Below are 24466 nucleotides of genomic sequence, written 5' to 3'. Positions count from 1 at the left end.
CGGAGGTGTGGCCCAGGGAGGGTCTCCCTGTATAGTTTCCCCCCATTTCCCGTGGAGGAGAGTCACTTGTGGGCCCTGGGCCTGCAGAACCTGCTCCCCAGCAGGTCCCTCTTAAAGGCCTTTATTTGTGAAATGAGTAGTTCTACTGCAGTGGTCCCCGTGAGCCCCCGCCTTGTATTGGGTTGGTCGGAACGTTTGTTCGGATATTCTTCCATAACATCTTATGGAAATATCCGAACGCACTTTTTGACCAACCCAATAGACATCCAGAAACCTTTGCCAAGAGTCGTCTGAGGAGGCTGCCCGGCTGAAGGTCATAGCAGAGTGACAGAGGGTGACTTAGCAGAGAGGGCTCCTTAATCTTTGAACAAGTCTGAGTCTTTGTATTGAGGGGATGAGAAGCTAGAAATAATTGGTGAGCCTCCTTTGGGACAGTGGGACCACGAGTGTGTCTGTTTTAGTCATGGAGGCCTCTCTCAACCATATACGCTCAATTTTGCCTTTTAAAGCCAATATTTCTTTCTTTTCTGGCCACCACTCATTCTTCTCAAAGAAGCCTTTGTTTTAAAGACCCCATGTGCTGTAATCTGCCCCGGGTTCTCGGGCAGGGACGTCATTGCACACATTCTTTGTGGACCTGGGAAAGTTCCAAGACAGGGCTCTGGGGCTGAAGATGTGTTCAGCGGCTCACAGCAATGGAAATCCTTCAGGCTCCCACGCACGTCCAGTTCCACATCCAAGCATGGGCAGCACCCAACCCAAACATCAAAAAAATGGTTAAGTAACAGCGTTTTATTTATTTTTTTTTTGTTTGTTTTTGTTTTTTTTTTAAAAATATGGAACGCTTCACGAATTTGCGTGTCATCCTTGCGCAGGGGCCATGCTAATCTTCTCTGTATCGTTCCAATTTTAGTATATGTGCTGCCGAAGCGAGCACAGTAACAGCGTTTTAATTTGACTCAACCTAATAATTGTACCGCTGTGGGATCCTGTTGATCCATGATCTCTATGTCGGAGAGAGGAACACTCAGTTCAGTTCAATCGCTCAGTCGTGTCCGACTCTGTGACCCCATGAACCGCAGCACACCATGCCTCCCTCTCCATCACCAACTCCCGGAGTCCACCCAAACCCATGTCCATTGAGTCGGTGATGCCATCCAACCATTGAGGAATATTAACATGGGATAAATGCATCCAATGTTAGAATGAGATGGCAACACACTTCCTGATAACAAACTTTTCCTGGGCACCTAGCATGCTCAGACAGTCCTCCTCATATGATGGTTCTCGACTTACATGTTTTTAGCATAATTTGGGGGAACAGGTTTTTGGCAGCACTCTGGAAAAGCTCAAGAAGCTCAGGGTGACCCTGGAGTTGGCCCTAATTGGCGCATGGCCACCATGCCTAGAGGATGCCCCATGGTGTCCACGACCTCACCCATGGCAACTGTGGCCCTGTCGGCCTGGCTCCTCCCCAGCACTGGGCACCCTGCCAGCGGATTAACCTTTGCCCCCGACCACTCCGCAGGGTGGGGTTCGTCCCTGTCCCAGAAGCATGTGTTAGCTCTGGGCTCTTTTCTCTCCGGCTCATTCCTGCGCCCAGTACACTGTACCCCACTTTTCGGGCGGTTATGTACTCAGTCCCACCTGTAGCCCATTTGGGGCAGCATCTTGAATTGCAGCCGAGAAAGGGACCCCATGTCGATTTCAACCTGAGAGCTTACCTGTTGAGATCTCCTTCTAGACATGTCTTTTTTTATGTGGGAAGGGGAGAAGGAAATAGATGAAGAACACAGTTCATAGAAAGCCCGTCTTGGAATGGCCAATCTGTGTGGTGCTAGAACCCTTTGTAGGTCTTTCTTGTCTTCTTGGTACATTTGTGCGTGTTCTCATGTAAGAGCATTAATATTTCTCTTAATATTTCTAGACTTGCTACTCTGGCTCTTGTGGATTTTTCTTTTCCTAACTTCAAACCAGACATTTCCACTTTCTCCCCAAAGAGGCTCCTCTGTCATCCGTAATGAACAACTCCCCACTACATTGAGATGTGTTGTACTTTGTCCTGCTTTTACTATCCAGCCTGCAGTTGTTGCTTGTTTCGGTGAAAACCCCACATGCCCTCAGTTTGCTGATTTCTGGAACCAGCGTTAGTTCTCCCGTGGTTCGGATGGGTCCGTTGTTTCTTCTTGTGCCATTTTGTCATTAAGCGTTAATATTTGTAGTGGTGCCAGGTAACCTTGTAATTTCAACAAAAGTGTCGGGGAAAGAAATAAGTGCTTGTTGTCAAATGTCTACAACCAAGTGGAAACACAAATCACAGCCCTCAGCTTTTATTCTGTAAAGTGATGGTGGGGTAGTGGTGGCTGTGGTTTGGCAGACACGGCGGGGTATCCGGCTGCCTGCACCCAGAGAGGCGCGTGCGCTGCTTTATTTTGACAGATTGGGATAATGCGGTAGGAGAAGCTTGACCGGCCTCACAAAGCCCCAGGGAAAGGTGATCTGAGGTTCTCCAGGCGCTGGTGACTCAGAGGGGAGGGCCTCGCGAGCTCTGCCCTGGGGACCAGGCAGCTCTGACCCAAGTGCGGCTTCAGTGACGTCGTCCCCAGTCGTTAGGGTCTCTGCCCCGTTTCTGCCAACACAGCTTCCCTCTCCCCCGACAGAAGGGGAAAGGACTGCCTTACCCCAGAAGCAAATGCCTCCGCCCTACAGCCACCCTGACTGCTGCTTCCCTGGGGCACTGGAGGGACCCGGCTCTGGTCACGCTGGTCTTCGGTCATGGCCTCCAGGGTCCCCCTTGAGCTCTGGGTCTGCACAAGGGGCGTGTGATCCTCCTCCAACTTCTAGGCTAGAGGCACGGCTGCCAACATCGGAAACCACAAACCAGAGCAAGATTCGCTGGGCCTTTCATCTCCGGGGACTCTAAGATGAGAAACAGCCAGGAGGCTGCGATCGGGCAGCGGGGATGATGCCGATGGAACTGCAGCCCGCTCTCCGTGGAGAGAGGGGAGGGCCCCGCTGGAGCTCTGGGTTCCTGCTTCTTGTCTGTGTTTCTTCCTGAGCCGCGGATCCAAGCTCCTGAGGGGCCTTCTCTGGAAGGTGTTGGCTCAGCCCTTGTCCTTTCCTCCTAAAATTTCCAGATTCCTGCAAGGCTTCTTGGGCAGCCCCGGGGAGATCAGCCAGCCAGTCCCCTTGTTCTGTTTTCAAAGACTGTCCATGTCCTGCTCACACGGGGTCAAGTCCCCGGCCCTCTCGTTCTAGTAGGTAATTTCTCTGCTCTGTTGGTGCTGTTCCCCACCTCCCACCCCTCCGGATTGATGGCTGGTTCTAATCCAAGTCTCTTCCCCAGCCAGGGAGGCATGGAACTTTGGCATCCGTGTGTCTGGAATATAGGCAGTCTGCCTCCTGCACTTCCTGGGGTTCCCGGCCGGGGAGGGACTCTCCTGGGCTGTTCTGCCGGGCAGAGGGGGGAACGGGGTAGGGCCTGGCTGGGAGAGACTGCTTCTTGCAGCCCTCTGTCCTGGGAGGGACACGGGTTGGGTCATCACCAGGCACGCTATCCAGTGTTATGCAGGGACAGGCTAGGTATTGGCCCTCTCTTCCCAAGACCCTGTGGCCTTGGCTGAGATCCTTATTTTATTAGTGAGTAATAATAGTATTAATTTGTTAAGTGATGCTGAGATGGTACGCCAGCACGTGGCACCCACGAGTAGACCTGGTGCTCAGACTCCGATGGTGTAACCCCGATTCAGGGTTCCCTAGGTCCCTGCTGAAACACTTGAGTCCTGTGACCTGCTCCCTCCCAGCATACAGGATCCCTCTGTAGCGATGACTCTGTCAGGATCGCTCCTGGGGTCCGTGGCTCTCTGGGAAGTTCATGTTCTCATGTGCATGCTGGAGTCTGTTCCTGCCCCAGGCACTTGGTCCCTGGGAAGCGGGGGCTGACCGTGGGCTGGCTGGCTGTCCCCAGGGGCGTGACTGTGTGCGGGGAAAACCCCTATGAGGACAGCCGTGATGGGGATCTGGACAAGCCCGCACACGGGGATTCCTGCCCCTGGCCTCCCTGATAGACAGGAGTAGCAGCCCCAGGTTTTGGGACCGCCAGCAGTGGTCATGGGTCTGATCCTTATCATTCTGGAACTGGGAGCCAGATGTGTGTGGGAGGGAAAAGTGGATGGAGGTAAGGACTTGCGACAGGGTTAAGGCCAGGCCCGCTGATGGAAATACTTCATGTTGACTGTAAGTTTCAGGTTGAGTGGGTGCATGTCAATATGTGAATGGGTGGGGAAATGGACTTTCTCGTATAAACTTGTTTGGGTCTCAGGCAAGCATTTTGTGTTGTGATCAATCGGAGAGGAAGAGGTTATTTCTTTGTATAGATATTTTTGTCGAGCATTTATGTTACCACTGCTGCTGTAACTATTTCTAGAATGCATTGTTAAACATCTTTTTAAAATACAGTCTTAGTTTTGGGCCCCTTTGGTGGTCATTCCATCTAGATCTTTGTGGAGGAACACACAGCACCTCCCCAGGTTCAAGTGTACATCTGGCCCTGCTTTCAGCTTCTCAGCTGTAAACGCCAAGGAAATACTCCACAGCCCAAGAACCAGTCCACATGACGCGGAAAGATCCAGGACACCGTATACTTTCTGAAGTAAGGCTTTAGGAAATGGCTGGACTTCAGTTGGCCGAGGTGGAAGTGGCTTCCCCCTGCTCTCCCTGCTATCTTAACACGTGGCCGAACACATTTGCTTTATTGACGGTTGATTCTTTTATTTTTGGCAAACTTGGCAACTCCCACCTGGCCCCGTGCTGTTAAAAATAGTCTTTCTGGTTAACTAAAGGCATTTGCAATTCATTCTTCCACGTAGCAATTAAGATAATTCCCTTAGACTCTGTACCAGTTAAAAATAAATAGGAGGTTTTAAAAGAAAATGCCTTGTAATCCGTCGGTTTGTGTGTGCGAGCAGATGGGTAATACTTGAGAATGTCCGCTGTGAGTGGACTCTTGTGAAAGGGGGTAAAATGCAACATTTTTCTGTACTTCTCTGAAGCAGCAGCCCGAACAGTGACATTTATACATATTTTATAACGTGGTTTCTTTAAGCAGAGGGCTCAAACAAATCAATTTCTCAGCAGTCTACTGTTTAAAGGCAACAGCAGCAACCTGTGGGGTAAGTTACAGAAGCTGTTAAAATTAATTATATTTGTCAAAAAGATAGAATGTTCAGAGAAAAATGTGAATATACGGGGTTAAAAAACAGACCATGGGCAAGGAGCATTTCCGAGCCTTAGATCCTGGTATTTAATTTCCATCTCTTCATGCGTCTACCGATCGGCCGCGGTGGCTCCCACCCGGGACCCGCTTTCCAGCCTTTCTGCAGGCTGACGGATGGATCAGATGTCCTCGTGAGCTTCCTCAGATCTGCTTAGGGCAGCCTTGATTTGTCGGACAGTATTGTGCTGTCCTTTAGTATAGGCAGTTTGCAGAAAATGAGTCTAGGTGCAAAGATATCTGGTTCCTGTGTCTTGTAACTCAACACCTGGTCTGTGGTCGCCTCCCCTTTTCCGGTTCATCGTGTACGTTTTTGAACTCAAAGGAAACCTTTGTTGGCCAGAGCAGGGTGTAACCTGCAACTCCTTGAAAAATTCAGCTGAAGCAGTACAGGGCAGCACTTGGGTTCGTGGGGTCCAGAGTGAGGCTGTTGTTGGCTGGGTGGGGCTTTCATTCCAGGTATTGGAGCCTCAGAACAGGCCTTGCGATGCAGGTTTATGGGGTGCCCCTGGTTCATCAGGTCATGACCACCTGCGTGCCAGCCCCTCTGCATACTGCGGACAGGTGTCCACAACTCAGGAACGGACATGTGGGAAGAAGCTCCATGGGAAGGTGGGTTCTGCGTCCTGCGAGGTATTGACTCAGGTTGCCCTTGGCCCCATCTGCGTCTCTTGATGAATATTGATAACCTTTTCTGGACGCCCATCGCCGCCCCAGCTCATGTGGGTCGTCACTTGTGTTTCCTGGGTGCTGGAGAGTTGCCCAGTCATTGTTAACGTAGAAACCCAGAACTTGAGTCTCTTCTGACGCCATCAGGCGAGAGGAGACAAAGATTTTGTAAGAGACTCAGATTCGGAAGAGGCGCTCTGTTAGCATAGAACCTTCCAGAGTGATTTCTGCAAGCTTTCCGAAGCAGAGGCCACATCCAATGATGCCCTCATGATCTCTTTGATTTTCTGTACGTGGTCCACACGTTACAGATGCCACAGGACTACTTTTTTTTTTTTAAACTATTTATTTGGGTGCACCAGGTCTTACTTGTGGCATGCAGGATCCGCTTCACTGACCAGGGCTTGAACTCATGCCTCCTGCAATTGAGAGCATGGAGTCTTAGCCCCTGGACCACCAGGGACGTCCCAGGACTGCTTTTTGAATAAATGAATCCCAGGCTGTGGAGAGACCAGGGAGGTGCGGGGTGGCTGAGCCCATGCTGGAGTCGGCCCATCCCAGCATCTGTCCCAAAGGAAGGGTTGACTGCGTCAGGAGTGTTTTCTGCTGGCAGAAGGCAAACCAGCATGTGCTCCGCTACCTGTTTGGAGGAGGTGTGTGTGTGCCCTGAAATGATAAATCCGCGTTCCTGAACTTTCCGCAGCAGGAGAGCATGTCTGTGCCTCCCTGCGTGCAGGTGGGCATGCGTAGGGCAGGGAGTTTGAATTCTGCGTGTCTGGGGGACCCAGCTGTGCTGGGCCTGTGCTTCGTGGGCAGGAGGGGGTTGTGATTCAGCCGCCTTGATTGCGTCTGAGCTGGGATTACGAGGACCCGGACGTCGCCCCAGGTCCCTTGGGGCCGAAGGACAGATGGTGTGCGTATCCGATTCCTTCATGGACACTGTGGCAGCGGCCTGCCCCGCCCGCCTTTGGAGATCTGGAGGCTGGGATTCTGTGCATGTGGATCTTGTTTGTTAAAAACCCGAACTTCGAGAATCCAGTGCTCCTGACTTTTCATAATTCAGTCAGGCTCACCGCCACTTCCTAATTACAGCAGAAGAGGACCTCCAAACCGCCACGCAGGGTTGAACTTCCTCTCGAAAGAGGGTCCTTATTGACTGGTACTCGGATCCCCCACGGGCTCCACTGGCAGCTCCGCAGAGGCCTGTTTAAGGCTGGAGAGACTTCTGCTGGCGTGTCTAAACGAGGCAGAGGGTTGTGGCCTTAGGCTTGGCCGGAAAGCTGCCCAGCTCTTTAGTCTGGGACTGCGTGAGCAGGGGGCAATCCTCACTCACGGCCCTGGCACCTCCTCCTTGGGTTTCCATGGGGAAGGTTAAGATCGATCGCAGTGGCCAAGGCCTTGGTGATGGTGGGGGGCAGGGTCCTGAAGGCGAAGCCAGGAGATGCAGGGTGCCCTGGACCACCGCCAGTGGCGTCAGCCTTGGGCAGACTAAACCCCTCTTTACTCAGTGCCTCGGGATCTCTCTGCCAAATGCAGGTGCTGCTGCTGCTGCTGCTAAGTCGCTTCAGTCGTGTCCGACTCTGTGCGTCCCCACAGACGGCAGCCCACCAGGCTCCGCCATCCCTGGGATTCTCCAGGCAAGAACACTGGAGTGGGTTGCCATTTCCTTCTCCAATGCGTGAAAGTGAAGTCACTCAGTCGTGTCTGACTCTGCGCGACTCTGTGGACTGCAGCCTACCAGGCTCCTCCGTCCATGGGATTTTCCCGGCTAGAGTACTGGAGTGGGGTGCCATTGCCTTCTCTAGAAATGCGGGTGAGTCAGTACTAAATCAGAGTTATGGGGGTTCAGTGAAACATCATCGAGGAGGTGATGCATCGTGAGGTGCATCGTGAGGGCTTCATAGAGAATGACTGTTGTCATCACCGTTGTCGTCGTCATTAGCAGAATCTGCAAATGAGATGGTCCCTCAGCTTGGAGGGGAGCCCCGGTGACCCGCCCACGGCTGGAGGAGCACAGAGCCTAGGGCGCCCCTTGAAGGCAACACACGTGCTCTGGGTGATGTGAGCATTGAGGTGAACTCCATAGACGCCCTTGTTCATGGCAGCTCTGTCTGGCTTTCCTCCTGGGATGTTGAAGTGGAATGCAGCCCCCCTTCCCACCAACCTTGTAATGTAGGGTTCCCTGAGGCATTCCCCACGTGTTGCACATTGAGTTTGAGCTTTTATTTTCATGAGGAGGAGCTGATTGCAGCCATAGCAGAGGCGAGGTGCTGGCGGCTGGGAACTGCGCCCAGGCGTGCCTGGATACCTGTCTGATGATGCGTGTCCTGGGAGCGGTCCCCCACTCTCCTGTCAGAGGCTCGGGTCTCTGCAGTTTGCCCGAACATTGAGTGTGACCAGCAGGGCTGAGGCCGACTGGGCCCTGGTCTCTCCCCAGCGGTGACCCGGTCAGCCGTGGAGAGGGCCCAGCACACGGGGCTTTATCCTGAGAGGAGCCGGGAGAGGCTGGTTAGCACGGCCACTTCACATGAAAGGCTGTTAGATTCAGGTCACCGGGTTTGGACTCCTGCGTTTTATGGCAAAGTCTAAAAATGCAGATTTGTAACAACCAACGTTAATGAATTCAGACTGTTTGAATTTCACACTGAATAATGGCTGGAATTATCAGAGCCGGGGGCTTATGAGATCCTTGGATCGGTGTAATCTTTTCTCAAGATTCAATTGATAGCATGATGTAATATCACATTACTTTTATTAACAGTCCTGGTCATAAAAGAAACACAGCTATTAGGACAGGAGAATTTAGTAAAAATAGTAGTAATAATGAGACCATTTGGAATGTGTAATCTATTCGGTAAATTTCAAGATGCCACATCTCATTTAAAATGCAATGTTGTGCCCTTAGATACTGAAGGTAATACCTCTGTACCCTAGGGCTTCCTTTTTTTACATTAAAAATACTCTATTTAAATGCAGATTTGATTTGCAATCTAGGAAGAGAAGTATGGGAAGAAGGACAACTCTGCATCTATTAAATCAATTCCGGTTTCATGTAGCTCTCTGCCTTTTTCGCCCTTACCTTCTAACCCAAAGGGTAATCTGTAAACATACAAGTTTAGGAAAGTGCATAAAGTTTCAAAGGATAATAACGTTGTAATATCTTTGTCTTCCTTAGAATTTTCCTCCATACACATCCCACCACAAGTTGAAGAAACACAAAAGGCCCACAGATTTCATCAGAGGGCAGAGGCTTGAACTGATTCACAGGAAGTGAACACATATCCAAGAACTCTGGTTAACCTAATTTCTTTCTAGGATGTATTGCTTCTAATTCTGTGTGTGTGCATGTGTTTTTATTCCCACTGAGTTCTGTCCTTCCATGGCTTTTTTCCACATGCATTTAAAGCTCGTTACCTGGAAAACGAATAGAACAGCCATATTGCCGGGTGCAGATGTCAGGAAGAGACGAGGGCTTCCCTTCCAAGTGCAAGAGCGATGTATTTGATGTTGAGCTTCAGTTACCAAAGAAATGGATTTATAGCTTTTGACATTCTACTCTTAGAATTAATTAGGTGGCTAATCATTATAAATACCATTTTCTTTTGCTGTTGTCTCCATTTAACAGAGCATCTCCTGCTATACGCACGTGTCAGTTTCAAACTGAGAGTTGTGTTTTGGCTTTTATGCCCTGTCAAGGGAAAATGAAAGTAAATTCTTTATAATATGCTAATTGATCTATTTGGGAGTTTTCAGATATAGACAACATCTGTGCTTGCCAGTAACACAGTTAATAGCTTCCGATCTTCCACAGAAGAAAAGGTTCTCACCGTATGCGACCTCGCTGAGACATACTGTGTCCTCCCCAGGGCTTGGCCCTGTGGAATCTGGGGCCTGAGACCATGGCAGCGGTCCCCAACCTTTTTGGCACCAAAGACAGGTTTCATGGAAGATGATTTTTCCACAGACCAGGAAGGAGTGGTAGTGGTTTTGGCATGATTCAAGCGTGTTACATTTATTTGGTACTGTTTTTTTTTTTTTTTTTGGAGCCTTGTTGGGTTTTCATGGCTTTGCTCAGGATTTCTTTAGTTGCAGCGAGCAGGGGCTCCTCCTGGTTATGCTGCTCGGGCTTCTCACTGCAGTGACTTCTCTTTGCAGAGTGCGGGCTCTCCACGCGCGGGCTCAACAGCTGAGCTCAGCTTGGTCACTCCGCAGCATGTGGGATCTTCCTGGACCAGGGTTCGAACCCAAGTCCCCTGCATTGGCAGGTGGGGATTCTTACCCACCGCGCCACCAGGGAAGTCCCACGTTGTGCACTTTTATTCGTAATCTAATGCCACCGCTGATCCGACAGGAGGTACTGGTCTGTGGCCTGGAGGTTGGGGACCCCTGATAAAGAGGACAGACAGCTATAGTCTTGTGTCCTCACCCCACACCCCAGCCTAGGCCAGACTGGCTGGAGGGATGCATTTGGAGCAAGTGACCTTGGGCTTGGGCAGCCCTCAGAACCTTTCTGTCCTCCTTGGAGATGCCACCTTCTCTGGTCGCTGGGTACCCTTGTATTTTCCCTTAGGCAGTGGTTTTGGCAACTCAAAAATGTTAGGTTTTTTTTTTCTTACAAACCGGTAGCTAGGAAGTGTCCTGTCTCTTCCTGCTGGGTGTGAGGAGCTGCACCCTATAAATGCTGCCTCCTGGAAAAGGAGAGTTTCTCCAGCAGTTGGTGGCAGATGCACCAGGTTGGGCAGGGGAGGCGTCCCTCCAGTGTGCCTGGGCACTGGGGCTTGTGTTGCAGGCCTGTCTTGGCCACGGAGCACAGAGTTGAAGGGGCACTTGTATTTGGAGGCTTGAAGTGATTCAGCACTTGCCCGCAAAAGGAGGTAGGTTGAGTCCAGTGTTCTGAGCAAGCCTGTCCCTCCTGGGCTCTCAGCCTCATTAGGTCTTATGCATGTGGCTGGCCCTGTGACGTTGGGGAACAGGGAATCTTTGTTCTTATTATCTTAGGGGCTTCCCTGATAGCTCAGTTGGTAAAGAATCCGCCTGCAATGCAGGAGACCTTGGTTCGATTCCTGGGCTGGGGTAATCCCTTGGAGAAGGGATAGGCTACCCACTCCAGTATTCTTGGGCTTCCCTTGTGACTCAGCTGGCAAAGAATCCGCCTGCAGTGCAGGAGACCTGGGTTTGACCCCTGGGTTGGGAAGATCCCCTGGAGGACGGAAAGGCTACTCACTTCAGTGTTCTGGCCTGGAGAATTCCATGGACTGTAAGTCCACGGGGTCACAAAGAGGCGGACACGACTGAGCATCTTTCACTTTCCCTGTAGTGGATAAATGGAGGTGAGTTGCCTGCTTTTGGCTTCTGGCAGGAGCAGAGGTGGGGTTTGAACCCAGGTCTGGGTTCTACCTGCACAGACAGCCTATTGTGCCCCATCACCATCTCCCAGAAGCCTTTGGACACTGGGTGTAAAGGGCTTGATGTTGAGTGTACCTGGCCAGCTGATCTGATGGCTGTCCTCTCACTGCAGATTCCCAAGTTTGTTTGCAGACAACCTCTGATCAGGGGCTTCTTGACCGAAATGCTCCCCAGACAGCCGCACTTGTTGCATTCTGTTTGGGATCCAGAGCTCCGAGGACCCAACCTGGCTGGGGGTGGCCCCAGACCAGGACAAGCCCCTCAGACTTCGCAGTAGTCAAGCCCCCGGGCTGGACCAGTGCAGGGAGGGGCGCTCTAACCTCAGAGGGTCTGTCCCTGCTGTTTTTATCTCTCTGTTTAGCGGAAGCAGCCCCCGTGCCGCCACGCTGGCACTTTGAAGATGTAGCTGGGGTGGGGGCCGGGCCGGGGAGAGGGATGAACAGCAGGTCTTCTCGCCCCCTCCCCGGAAGCCTGGCCCTCTCACCCGCAGGTCCTTGTCTTCCTGCGGGCTGCTGACCACAGAGACTCCAGCCAAGTGATGTATTAAGGGCTGCCATGTGCTGGGCACTGCTCAGTGCAGTGTATCCTCCTGTGAGCCCTGATGCTCAGCCACCTGTGATGGTGCGTAGGTGTCGTCATTTCCAGCACAGGTAGGGAAATGGGCTGTGCCATCTGAGGGTTTCTGTCCAAGACCCTACAGTCCGTTCCCTGGGCTGAACACTTCCTACTTCACACCTGCCCAGGGACTGGCAGCTGAGAAGTCGCAGTGCATAGTACGGCCTTCACGAGGGTGGTTAGTGACTTTACTGTTGGCTTCTTTTTTAAAAAAATATTTTAAAAAGCCATTTGGCTGCACTGGGTCTTAGTACAGCACACGGAATCTTCGATCTTCGTTGCAGCTTGCAGGGTGTTTTAGATGCCACATGTAGCATCTTTAGTTGTGGCGCGTGGGATGTAGGGTCCCAAGCAGGGGTTGAACCCGGGCTCCCCGCACTGGAGTGCAGAGTCTTAGCCCCCGGACCACCAGGGAAGTCCTTCTTTTCTCTTGTTTGAACCTAGATCCTTTGGCAAAATCACTGCAGAGGGGTTGTCCTTGAGACCGCTGAGTTACCAGCACCCGTGACCTATTCATTTCTGGCTGAGCTTGTCCATTCAGGTGCACTTAGATGTACACACAACTGCACACATTCAGATACACACGCACACTCACATGCACACACATGTGGACACACTCCTACATGCACACATGGGGTGTGGCCCTCTTGTGGTGTACCCCATGATGGAGGGGCTTCTCAGGCCCATCCCTGGGTGCTCGCTGTGGCTGACTCTTGGGTTCGGCTCAAACGCGTACAGGCTCTCTGCTTCCATGGTGGCGAGCAGAGGTCTTAGACAAAGTCATCTATCTACACTGTTGGCTGAAATGTTTATAGAAGTGGAGTTGGGGGTAATTAGATGCTGCAGCTTCTTTCTCCATCTTTCCCAGCTTGATGCGTAGGGGCAATTTCATCTGAGACTAGTAAACGTTATAATGGATTTAAAAGAGGAAGCTGCGTCGCCCTGGCTGGCACGTTAGCTTTCCCACTGTGGCCACCGGAGCCTCTCCTCGCGTATGGATCAGATGATTTTATTATGCCAACATTAATATTGGGCGCACACACGTAATCTAGAGTCAGCAGGTTCATACACTACTATCTCATTAAATTTTCAGGCAAAAGCTGCAAAAATTAATTGGAGGCGTGTAATAGTTTAGAGTGTGAGCCAGCTTATGGTAATATAAATTATATGAAGAGAAGACAGTTTTATATACTGAGAGGGGGAAAACCGGTTTACTTTAATGAGAAGAGATAGAAATGTAGAGCTATTTTTTCATTACAGATGCACTCGAAAGTGTTTGGACTTAGTTGATGAATAGAGTTAATTCTTTGCTACAGTTCCAATAATTCATGTTGCACAGTTTAATGACTTCTAGATAAAAACAGGATTGAAATGTTAATTCCTCTGAAGAAATTGGGGCACCCTTGTATATCAGGCTTTCCCCCCTATTAAACCGCTAGTTAATTTCACTAAACAAGTCTCCTGGAGATATTTCATGCTACATAGACTTTTGTATTTCCTACCTGAGTTAGCTTACTTTCGTTTTTTTTAAACCGTTACATACTTGATCGTCTTAAATGAGAGAATTTGTTGGGCAGAGCTGTATCTACATTATTTGTCTCAGTGGAGGATCCCCCTACATGGAGATTCGTGAACATGACGTTCTGTATTTCAGTGACTAATAACTTTGCTTTGCTTTGCTTTTTGTTTGACTGTGGTTTTGGCTGAGTAGGTGTATTGTCCCTGTTTTTGAGCTGGAAAGTAAGAAAACTTGATCAGACCGTATTTAATTCCTGAGGCTTTGTCTCAAATCATGCAGGAATTTTTCATCATCACCATGTTTTTTTTGCGTTTTTGTTTTCTTTTTCACTTTTTGTAATGCTGGGCTTTTTATTCCCATGGAGCTGATTCAAAACTGAATTCAGTGTCTTTTCTTACTCTTTAACCTATTCTCAGAAAAAGTGAGTAGGAAGTATTAACTATAGTAACAAAAATTTGGGCTTTCCAAGTGGTTCAGTGGTAAAAGAATCCAACTGCAATGTAGGAGATGTGGGGTTCCATCCTTGGGTTGGGAAGATCCCCTGGAGAAGGAAGTGGCAATCCACTCCAGTATTCTTGCCTGGGAGATCCTGTGGACAGAGGAGCCTGGCAGCCTACAGTCCATGGGGTCTCAAAAAAGAGCTGGACATGACTTAGTGACTAAACAACAGCAAACAGAAAATCGAGTAATAGTCATGCTCTGTAATTAAGGGGTATTCAAATCTTCATATTTATTCCCAGTTTTTTTGCATGTATTTGTTTTTGAGTGTGGCTGTTGTTTTGCTTTGGGTTTTGATTTGTTTGTTTTACAATGAGGACAGAAAACAAACCAAAGTGTTCATAAAAAGGGAGGGAAAAGATGACTCCACCCTCCTCTCCGTTTTCCTGGTTTGCCATCCACGGTGGATGCCGTGTTCAGAGGGCTTCCTAGAAAGGACTCCATTAGGGCTGGGGAAGTGAAGACCTGGGAAGACTGATTTTTTACGGGTGGAGAGAGGGCTTTGCCACGAAGCATGTGGGATCTGAGCTCCTCAACCAGGGATCAAACCCGTAGCTCCTGCATCCTTGCACTGGGAGTGCAGAGTTTTAACCACAGAAGCATCAGGGAAGTCCCAAGACTTTCAGCTGCCAGGGGCACACAGGGACCGCTGCCTTCCACTCCACCCCCTACTCAGTCAGTGACCACTGGGCCCAGATGTGGTTATGTCCTGAGAGTGGTCTTATGGATTCTGTTTATCGGGTCTGAGGCTCTTACCTGTTAAAGTAGGCTTTCTGAATCCTTCCATCCCCCTCTTTACCTTTGTCGGTATAGGGACCTTCTAACATTTAGGTGTTTGGTCTTTTTTCCTGAGATGGGTTGGTAGGTGTGTGTCCAGCTTTGGCTTCCAGAGCAGTCAGTGGCTCAGCTGGGAAATGGAACGTGAACTTGGAGCCCATTGAGAGACTCGCCCTGGGAGTCTGCTTTCATCTTCTGGTCCCCACATGTGCCCTTTGCGCTCCCGGCTTCTGCTTCCACCGCACGCAGCTGTGGGTTGGACACGGTCAGGTCGTCTCCCATGATGTCACATCAGTGATGTCTCTTCTGTCCCACGTCGGTGGAAAATTAACTTGTGACTCGACCCTGGCCATTTTTAAACGTTCCAGTTCCTTTGAAGCTTCAGAAGCTTCAATGTAGGATTCTTTTCAGCTCAGGGCTGTTGCTATTTGGGACCCCTACTGAGTCCCTGCTGGGGAGCTGTCCTGTGAGTCCTGGCCCCACCCACCAAGTGCCAGGCTCGCCCTTCCTATCTGCTTTCCGGCAGCCGGTGTCCAGACACATCACCCGGGGTGCCTTAGGTATAGGTGTCCCCACCGAGATCACTCATCTTCCCGGGCTGATGTCTGCTCCATGCCTGTCGGGGTATCACCTTCTAGCTGGTTCTGCGTCTCTGGGAACACACGGCCTGCGCGCCTGTGTTGGCGGCTTGCGCGGTGGTCCGGTGGAGGAGGAGGCCCCACTCTGAGATGCGGCCCTCCCCCCGCTCACCCCGCAGACTCAACACCCCGACAGTACAGCCGGCAGACAAGAGCTGTCACCTTGTCACCGTGATCTGTCGGGATGGGCCCCCGGCCCTCGGACGCTGGGCCTCGGCATCCCTCAGTCTGAACTGGAGGAGCCTTCTCAGCGCCAGGCATAACTTACTGCCTGCTTTTCCCTGTTTCTTTAACTTTTAATTGAAGCCGTTTAGTTACCACCCCTGCTGCTAGGAATCTGGGGACAATTAGGGAAGTCCCATCTGTCCTTTGAACCGCGTTCTATTGCCTTCTCCGCGCTATCTCCAGAAGACGGCGGGTTTGAACAGCCCTGTCTCTGCTTCCCCCTGGATGATGGTTGTTATCTCACTTGAATGAGTCACGGCAACTCTTTAATTCAATTATTTTCCCCAGCGCTGGCTTGGAGATGATTTAGTGGAGCCGGACTCCTGGTTTTCCAGCGCAGAGCAGGGACACCACCGAGGCGGTCGGGGGGTGCTCCCGGCTGTCACTTAGCAGAGGAGCACCTTCCCTGCCCGCCGCTCCCCCCGCCGCCTGGCACGAGCCCCTGTTTACCATCTCAAAACAAAGATTGGAAATGGCAGATGCCATGGGCTTTGCCAGTCTTTCCCCAGGCGAGGAATTATCTGTCCAGTAATATTAGGTCAGTGAATTCCTACCCAGCTGTGTGTCTGAAAGGCGGGGAGGGGGAGGGGCGGCCTGGGTGCTGGTCAGGAAGGCCGTTTGTAAATCTATAAATGGGCGAAACAGGCCCCCCTCCTGCTCTGCTATTTGGGAATTAAACAAAGCGTCACGAGTGGAAGGTGTGTCGGACAATCACTTTAACCAATTTGCTTTCTAATGTGGAAAATCTGCCTAAAATAGGACCTACTGCCGTGATTGTCCACAGAGGCTGGATCAGACACTGGGACCAGCGCAGCACGGGGGTGACGGCGGGCACTGGGGTCTGCCTGTTTTTGGCGAGAACTCGGTGACCGAGCTGGTTTTCCTCGGGGGCCCCAGGGTGCCCATGGACCTGGCTTCAGGTCACAGGACACCGGGAAGCTGTTTTCCTGGAGAGGGTTGCCATTTCCTTCTCCAGGGGATCTTCCCAACCCAGGGATCGAACCCAGGTCTCCTGCATTGCAGGCGGATTCTTTACCGTCTGAGCCTCCAGGGAAGTCCATGAATACTGGAGTGGGGTAGCCTGTCGCTTCTCCAGGGGATCTTCCCGACCCAGGAATAGAATAAGTCTCTTGCATTGCAGGCGGATTCTTTACCAGCTGAGCTCCCAGGGAATCCCTTGTTTCTGGAGGGTGTTTTTAACCCAGTACTCGGGGTGTCAGATGCTTACTGAGAAAGCAGGCCAGGTGACGATGACTCTGACTTGCAGGTTTTTCCAGGAAAAGGCAGGAGCCGGGACACCAAGGCAGGACAGAGCCTCGCCAGCTGGGGCCCTGAGTCCCCGGCTGCTGGGTCCATGCAGCGTCGCCCAGCTGTGGGCGCTGGTCATGCCCCACCCAGCTGTCCCAGCTGGGCCGTGGGCCGCCCTTAAGCTCCAGGAGTGGGGGCTGCCCCTGCAGAAGGTGGGCTGTGTCCCTGTGGCCGCTGGTTTGCCGAGCATCTCACCGAATGTCACTCCAGTGCGTGCGTGGGGGCGTTTTTCGAGCATGCTGGCTCCTAAACATAGCCCAGCGCTCGATGGGGGAGAGCGGTCGGCTCCAGTGTGTTCCGATGCGGGCTCGTTGGAGGCTGGCACCTGCTGGCGGTGTCGCCACCTTTGCCCTCTGCTTCAGAATTAAACCCAGTGGAACGAGACTCTGTCCTGTGTGTCCGTCCGTCTGTCCTTCCTGGCGGGCGGGGGCCGTCCGTGTCCATGTATCTGAGGGAGGAAGGTTAGTAAGACACTCTCAGAGATTGTGAGTATAAAGTGATGAGTCAGACTCTTCAGACGTGGAAACCAGTGTTGCCACCAAAAATGGCCATGTGTGCCCTTTGACCTCCTAATTCTCCCTTCCCCACCCATTGCCAGGAAAGCTTTCATACACTAAGATGGTGTTATTTGATGGCAAAAAGACAGATTGCCTCAAGCAGCCGACACTGGGAGAATAGCTCGTTCGTTTTAAAATGATGCTTTCACAGTTTGAAATAACATAAGTAGAAGGCTTGTCTTGAAGTGGAAAGATCCAATATTGAATGTACATTTATGAATAAAGCCAGAGAAATACTCACAGGGGAAATCTGATGATGAATATTTTATAGTGCTTATCTTTAGCTGGTAGAATTTGGGTGTGTGTTTTCTCCCCCCACTCTCTTCTCATTCCAGTCAGTGTTCTCGAATGAATATATGTTGTCTTTTTTGTTTTGTTTTGTTTTTAAGTAGGGAAAAAATTTGCTGGTCATCTTGATGTTTCCAGAAGGGTCATATGCTTAATGAAGAGGGAAGAAAGGCAATACAAGATTTATAAAAGCAAAGTCAGTTGTTCCAACTCAAGATAAAATGTCAGGGTTTTTTCTCCGGGCTTTTCCTGAAGTTCTGTATAAAGTGTGTATAAACACAAGGGTTTCTGTTGACTTATCCAAAGCACCCAGCCATCCCCGAATTTCCCTGTGATTGTCTTTGGTCACATGAGTGGACACAGGGTGCTCTATGTCAGTGGGTCTGTGTGCTTGCTTTGTCTTCAGGTTTTTGCAACACCACCCAGCCCTGCCGTCTTTGTCTTTCTTGGCGGAGCCACGTGCGCTGGTATCCAGCTGCCCTTTGCTCACTATGTGACTTTGGGGAAATGGTTCGTGCTTCCTTGTGCCTCAGTTTCCTCCTTAAAAACAGGGGCAGGAGTGCCTGTCCGACAGGACTGGAAGGACTCAACGAGTCGGCGTTTGTCCGCCGGGTGAACTACCCCTGACTCTAGAGCTTGGTCCCAGTACCAGCCTGCTGTCTTGGTTGGTGCAACTCTCATCTTCCCAGTGTTGGTTGGTTTTAATTTTTATTGGCGTATAGTTGATTTACAGTGTTGTTTCCCAGTGTTTTTAACAACCTGCATTAGTTCACATCCTCCCCATATTTGTAATCACACACACGTAACACTTTAAAAAGCACAGAACTCAGTTCGTAACACACGTCCTTTGCATTTAACGGCCCTAATAGAGCGGCCAAACTCTATCCCTCTCCTCAGAGGCTTTTACAGGTTCTGTGTTTAAAGGAAAATCCTTCCTGGGTTACTCCTGTTCCTTCCCCTCCCCGCCACAAGCAGACGTTATCTGTCTGGAGCAAGCACGTTTGGGTCGTGGTCTCCGAGAACTGTGGCATTGGAGCTGCCTCCTGGAACCAGGAGAAATTCAGGGGTGGACCCGGCTGGAAAAGTGTTTCCAGGGACAAAAAAATGACCGCTGACTTATGGGGGTGACCAGGGCAGGGGTGTGTGAGAACAACCAGCGGCGGCCAAGGTGGGAATCCTCCTACCAGTTGAGTCCATCCAGGATGGGACAGGTCCTGAGACCTGTGTGCTGGCTCCTGGGGCTTTCGGTGGACAACATTTTTTTCTTTTCATTTGTTTGATTTCTCCTTTTTATTTTTTTTAAATTTATTTATTTTAATTGGAGGCTAATTACTTTACAATATTGTGGTGGTTTTTGCCATACAGTGACATGAATCAGCCGTGGGTGTACATGTGTTCCCCATCCCGATTCCCGCCCCCCCCCCACCTCCCTCGGTGGACAGAATTAAAGCTGTCATTCAGTAACCCCGGGATGACGCGTCCTCCTGGAGTCAGGCTCTCCCTGCTCAGGCTGTTTCTTCTCTACTTCACCTCTGTGCTCAGCTTTTTGAAGAATAATTTCACTGATTTTCCATCAGGTAATTTTGTTGCCCCTACTTAAAATTGTTTTTTTGCATCAACCTGCTCCTACGTCAGAAATCTCTTTAGTTGTGTTTGCTTTTTCACAAGAATGTTGAAAGGGAAAACAGTTTTTATTCTTCGTCTAAAATCTGTTGCCAAGAGCAAATATCTGAAAGTTAAAGAGAGAATGTTTTGCATCATGTTATCAGGCTCAGGAGTATCCTCTGCTTTGGGGGACACACATGAGAAATGTGCTCTGTGAGAACTCTTACTCATATTTTACTGCTTATTTGGGGGAAGAAATTAGAATCTGGCCTTTGGGTCTCTGATACCAATTTTACATCTCAGGAACCAAATTGATGAGTCCCAGCTAGAGTAGAAGGCACATCTGATAGGCTACAAAATTTAAATGGTTCGGTTTGATATTTTATCTTGTCTTGATTGATTTGCTTGGTAGAATTCATCACTGAATCACGGGGTTTGGGCAGAGCTGACACTCGATATTTATCTCCCTTCCAACTAGATCTCCTTTTTGGAGCGTTTCTTTAAGGTAGGTTTGCACAATGGTCAGAAGCAGAATTAAGGGTGATGTGATATTATGTGCTCCTTCTTTTGGTGGGTATGTTAATTTTGGTGGGGAGTGTACTACGCGACTTGGTGTGAACTTAATTCCCAGAGCAGGGATCGACCTGTGCCCCCTGCAACGGATGCAGCCCCTGGCGTGTATTTTAAGGAAAATCAACACTCTTACACACCTTAGGCAGGACCCTTGTTTTCCAACAATTGGAAACAGTAAGTAATTCCCAGGAAAGAGACATCCTCACATGCCTTTGAGTCATACCCACACCGCACAGTCCAGAAGATAACGGCGCCAGAGGAAATGCAGAGGTCATCAAGGGTGTGGGCTTTTCCACTGTGTCCGCTGAGAATGGTGCTGGCGTGCCAACACTGCTCGGGTTCTTTGGCCATGGCCGAGTGGCGGGCACCGTCAAATGAATGTCTTGAATGACTGTGTGCTCAGTTGTGTCTCTTCGCGACCCCATGGACTGTAGCCCGCCAGGCTCCTCTGTCCATGGAATTCTCCAGGCAAGAGTACTGGAGTGGGTTGCCGTTTCCTTCTTCCCGACCCCAGGGATCAAACCCCAGGTCTCCTGCCTTGGCAGGCGGACTCTTTACCGCTGAGCCACCTGGGAAGCCTATCCAACACTATCCAGGTGGAACCTTAAAGGGCATGGAAGGTTACTAGACGGCAGCGTGGATGCTTGCAGCCGTTGGTGGAGAGGGAATGGTTTATAACTTCCCTTTGGGTGGTGGCTCATGACCAGCCCTGGTATCCCTTGTTGTCCCCGCCCCCATCCCAGTTCCTCCCCTGTAACAAGGAAACCGGTGCCCCTTGCCAGCTGCCTGCTTTGCTGACTTTGGTTTCATTACTCACTGCCTGCTGCCCGATTCCGGGAGCAGCGTGAGGGATCCTGCGGTACGCACTTGACCCCGGGAGGTGCCCATGACGTTTGTCTGCCCAGGAATGCGTGTGACCTTTAGACCCAGCAGGCAGAAGGAGTGGGGGTGCAGAAGGAGAGTGCGGGGTGTGTCCCCAGCAGGCCCGCAGCCTGGGGTGCTGGGGTCAGATTCCAGGGCTGGGTGCGGCCGCACCTCCACCCCTTGCAGAGCTGACAGAAGCAAGTTGAGCCTAGGAACTGGGCTCTGGAGCAGGAGTGTTACCTCCTCAAGGGAGGAGGCCACCAGGCCCAGAGGGCAGAGCTGGGCGGGGAGGCGGGAAGTCTAGGTCTTTTAAACCCAAAGGAATGTTTCTTTTTTGGCCTCGCCCTTGGGATCCCTTCCCTGGTGGCTCAGACATTAAGGGGTCTGCCTGCAACATGGGAGACCTCTCGGTTCAATCCCTGGGTCGGGAAGATCCCCTGGAGAAGGAAACGGCAGCCCACTCCAGTATTCTTGCCTGGAGAATCCAATGGATGGAGGAGCCTGGCAGGCTACAGCCCACGGGGTTGCAAAGAGTCGGACACGACTGAGTTACTTCACTTCACTTTCAGATCCTTAGTTCCCCAACCAGGGATTAAACCCAGGGCCCTTGGCAGAGTTCTAACCACTTGGCCACCAGGAAGTCCCTAAACCTAAGGAATTCTTAAGATTAACACATTGTCCAGTCATGAGTCAGAGTGGTGGACTGCCTGACAGGCCATCTGTTCAAGCCTGCAGGGTCACTGCATGTCAAGAGCATCTGCCTCCCAAAGATACCCTAGAGGCAACACATGGGAGAGGCCCACACCCTTCTAGACCAGGGGCGGGGGGCCGTGGGAGGGGGTTCTTGCTTGTCAGCCAACAGAAGAACTCCAAGAGAAAACAGATGCAAAGAGAGATGCAAGATGTGGGGTGATGGGTCAGTAGCTTTGCAGCGCTGGAAGGCTGGGCTCCTTTAGCAGACAGACCTCACCCTCTAGGGGCTGGCAGGATGTGCTCTGGTGTGAATGAGTGGATAGTCCATCCCCAGGGCTTGCTTTCATTTGACCAACTGACCCTCACAGATGCTTCTGTCCATAGCAAGAAAGCGACCCATGCCCCTCTTTGCAGGATGGAGGTGGAGGCTGGTCAGCCTGTGCTCCCTACAGACTCAACCACACATCCGTTCAAAAATCATGTGTGTCAGTTCACACTTAAAACATCGTGTGCGTGTACATGCCAAAGGCTGTCCTAGGACTTGTGTGTACCGCCGACAAGCTGACACAGAGCTTGTGTTCTAGAGGATAATAAGCCCCTGCTGATGGTCTTCCTGCGAGGTGTGTGAGTGTCAGACTGGGAATACAGTCTGTCTTGGACAGAGTAGCCACTTCAGCGGGAGTGTAGAGAGCAGGCCCCCCGGGATGGAGCCGAGGTTAGGGTGGTGGAGATCTGGGGAAGGGCCTCTGCACAGTGTGCGCAGGACAACAGCCAGCGTGTCTGGGGCTGCACAAGAGGGCGCAGCAGGGGAGGCCCGGCCGTCAGAGTCCTGCTCGTGACCATCACGGCAGTGAGAGCTGTGATTTCAAGGACAGCGTGGTGTGGTCAGATTTAAGTTTTGGAAAAAGTCCTACCCCCTTAAGCCAAAAAAACTGAGACCCCTTGGTGTCTCTGGAAGATGGTTTCAAAAGAGGCCAGAATAGATGGAGACCATTTAAGTGGGCCTGTAAAGATCGTGGTCCATATATCTATTAAGATTACTCATACTTTAGCCAAGAATGTCTGAGTTAACTTGGAGGTGTGGTGAGTTTGAAATCAACCGGAGTAGGTTCCCGAAAGTTTCCTGCTGGATGGTAGCATGCCCCCAGAATAACTTTTGAGATCCCCCCACCCCCACCCCGATCTCAGAAGTAAAGCTCACAGCTCTGCCTGGAGTCTGAGATGGAGTTGTTTCTGGTCCATGGGATCCTCGGGTTTCCCTGGTGGCTCAGATGGTAAAGAATCCGCCCACAGTACAAGAGACCCAAGATTGATTCGTGGGTGGGGAAGATCCCCTGAAGAAGGGAATGGCAACCCACTCCAGTGCTCTTGCCTGGAGAATTCCATGGACGGAGCCTGGCAGGCTACAGTACATGGGGTTGCAGAGTCAGACACAATGGAGTCCACACACACACACACACACACCTTTAAAACAGCAGGCTACAGTACATGGGGTTGCAGAGTCAGACACAATGGAGTCCACACACACACACACACACACACACACACACCTTTAAAACAGCAGAATCCCCCATTTGAACACTTTCTGAAACTGCCAGTGCACACGGGGTAGCGATCCTGCCATATGTCCTCAGAGCTTGCTTTCATTGTCATTAAAAAGCGTCAGACGTGTGTGTCAGAAAGAGACGAGATCCTGCTGTAAGGACTTTGTCTTCACCGTCTTTTCTCAGCTGCTTAAATTGCTGTCAGAGCCTGCCTGTAGGAATCTTAGACAAGGAGGGGGGTTTTCTCTGATATAATTATGCTGCTAGTAAAAATTTTGGCGCCTTTTCTCCACTTTCCCTCTTAGCCACTAAAACGAAACTTTATCCTGGAGCTGGGCACACCCTGCCTCCTGTTTCCTCGGGATGTATCGGTGTCCCGGCTCAGGCGATGGGGGCGCAGGGGGTGGAAGGTGACTGCCGTCCTGGTGGCCAGGAGCCCGGGTTGCCGGGGCAGCTTCAGGTTAGGTTGCTTTGGGGTTTTGCCCCCAGAGCTGTTGCTAAGGAGAGGGCTTTGTTTTATGGAGCCTAGGGGATGTTCAAGGACAAGTGCACTTTAGTGAAGATTTGCAGATTGGCCGACTTGTCGGAGGCAGCGCTTTCTGGGCTCGTGTGTCAAGCACCCACTGTCAGGTGGAGAAGCTGGCGTGTCCGGGGTCAGCAGCGGGGCAGGGTTTCAGGGATCACGAGGAGCCTGGGCGGAAAGGAGGCCCTGATGGTCAGCAAGGCCAGGCTGAAGGAGGGAAGGTAACAGGGAGCGGGAAGCCTGTGACCTTGCTTCCTGGGTGGGGCGGTCACAACCTGCCCTGTGATCCGAAGGCCCACCCTCTCTGCCAAGGAACCCAGGATGGAAGGAGAGAGGCTTGTGGGCGCTTCTGAGAATCCCAGTGGCCTGAGAAATCCTGCCAGACTGGGGCCACCAGCGAGGGATGCCAAGACAAGAGCCTGGGGAGGGTACCCCGCCCGGAGGGGCAGGGAGGGGCAGGGAGGGGCAGGGTATGGGGCAGGGCAGGGTGTGTGGCAAGTAGGGCTGTAGGAACACACCCGCAGGCCAGGCTCTTATTCCTTAGTTGCCTTTCCCTGCCCAGCTGCCCTGGGCTCCTACTAGAAGGACCCTGGGCTGGCCTTCCCTGCCGTGGCCTCCTGTGCTGTGGGCCAGGGCAGGGTCACAGGCCACCTCGATCCCTGCTGCGAAGGAGCCGCCGGGGCATCCTGGCTTCTGGCTCAGTACCAGTTTGGACTGCGAACCTAGAGGGCATGGTCCTCCTCTGTGCCGGCCCCGGCCGTCCTCCTCACCTTCCGCACTGAGGGAGCTCAGTCTCCCATCAGATCAAGAGCTTTTCCCTAGGGACCTGGCGGTGCTTTGCTCCCGTTTGGGGAACTCTGTTGGGACTGTGTGCTAGCCAGCCCCGGCGGTC

At 51.4% G+C, this 24466-nt stretch overlaps 1 protein-coding gene and 1 non-coding gene across 5 annotated transcripts in view; one reads left to right on the top strand and one right to left on the bottom strand.

Annotated features, from left to right (window-relative positions):
* The window catches only part of CTBP2 (C-terminal binding protein 2), a 170818-nt gene that overhangs the window by 54310 nt on the left and 92042 nt on the right, over window positions 1–24466 (top strand). The window lies entirely within an intron of this gene.
* On the bottom strand, window positions 831–937 carry LOC122709672. Its single transcript, XR_006345647.1, has one exon. It is a non-coding gene; the product is annotated as a U6 spliceosomal RNA (small nuclear RNA).

This window comes from Cervus elaphus, chromosome 15 (genome assembly GCF_910594005.1).
Source record: "Cervus elaphus chromosome 15, mCerEla1.1, whole genome shotgun sequence".
Taxonomy (NCBI): domain Eukaryota; kingdom Metazoa; phylum Chordata; class Mammalia; order Artiodactyla; family Cervidae; genus Cervus; species Cervus elaphus.
Note: the sequence above shows the minus strand (reverse complement) of the source record. Positions and strands in the feature narration are given on the sequence as shown.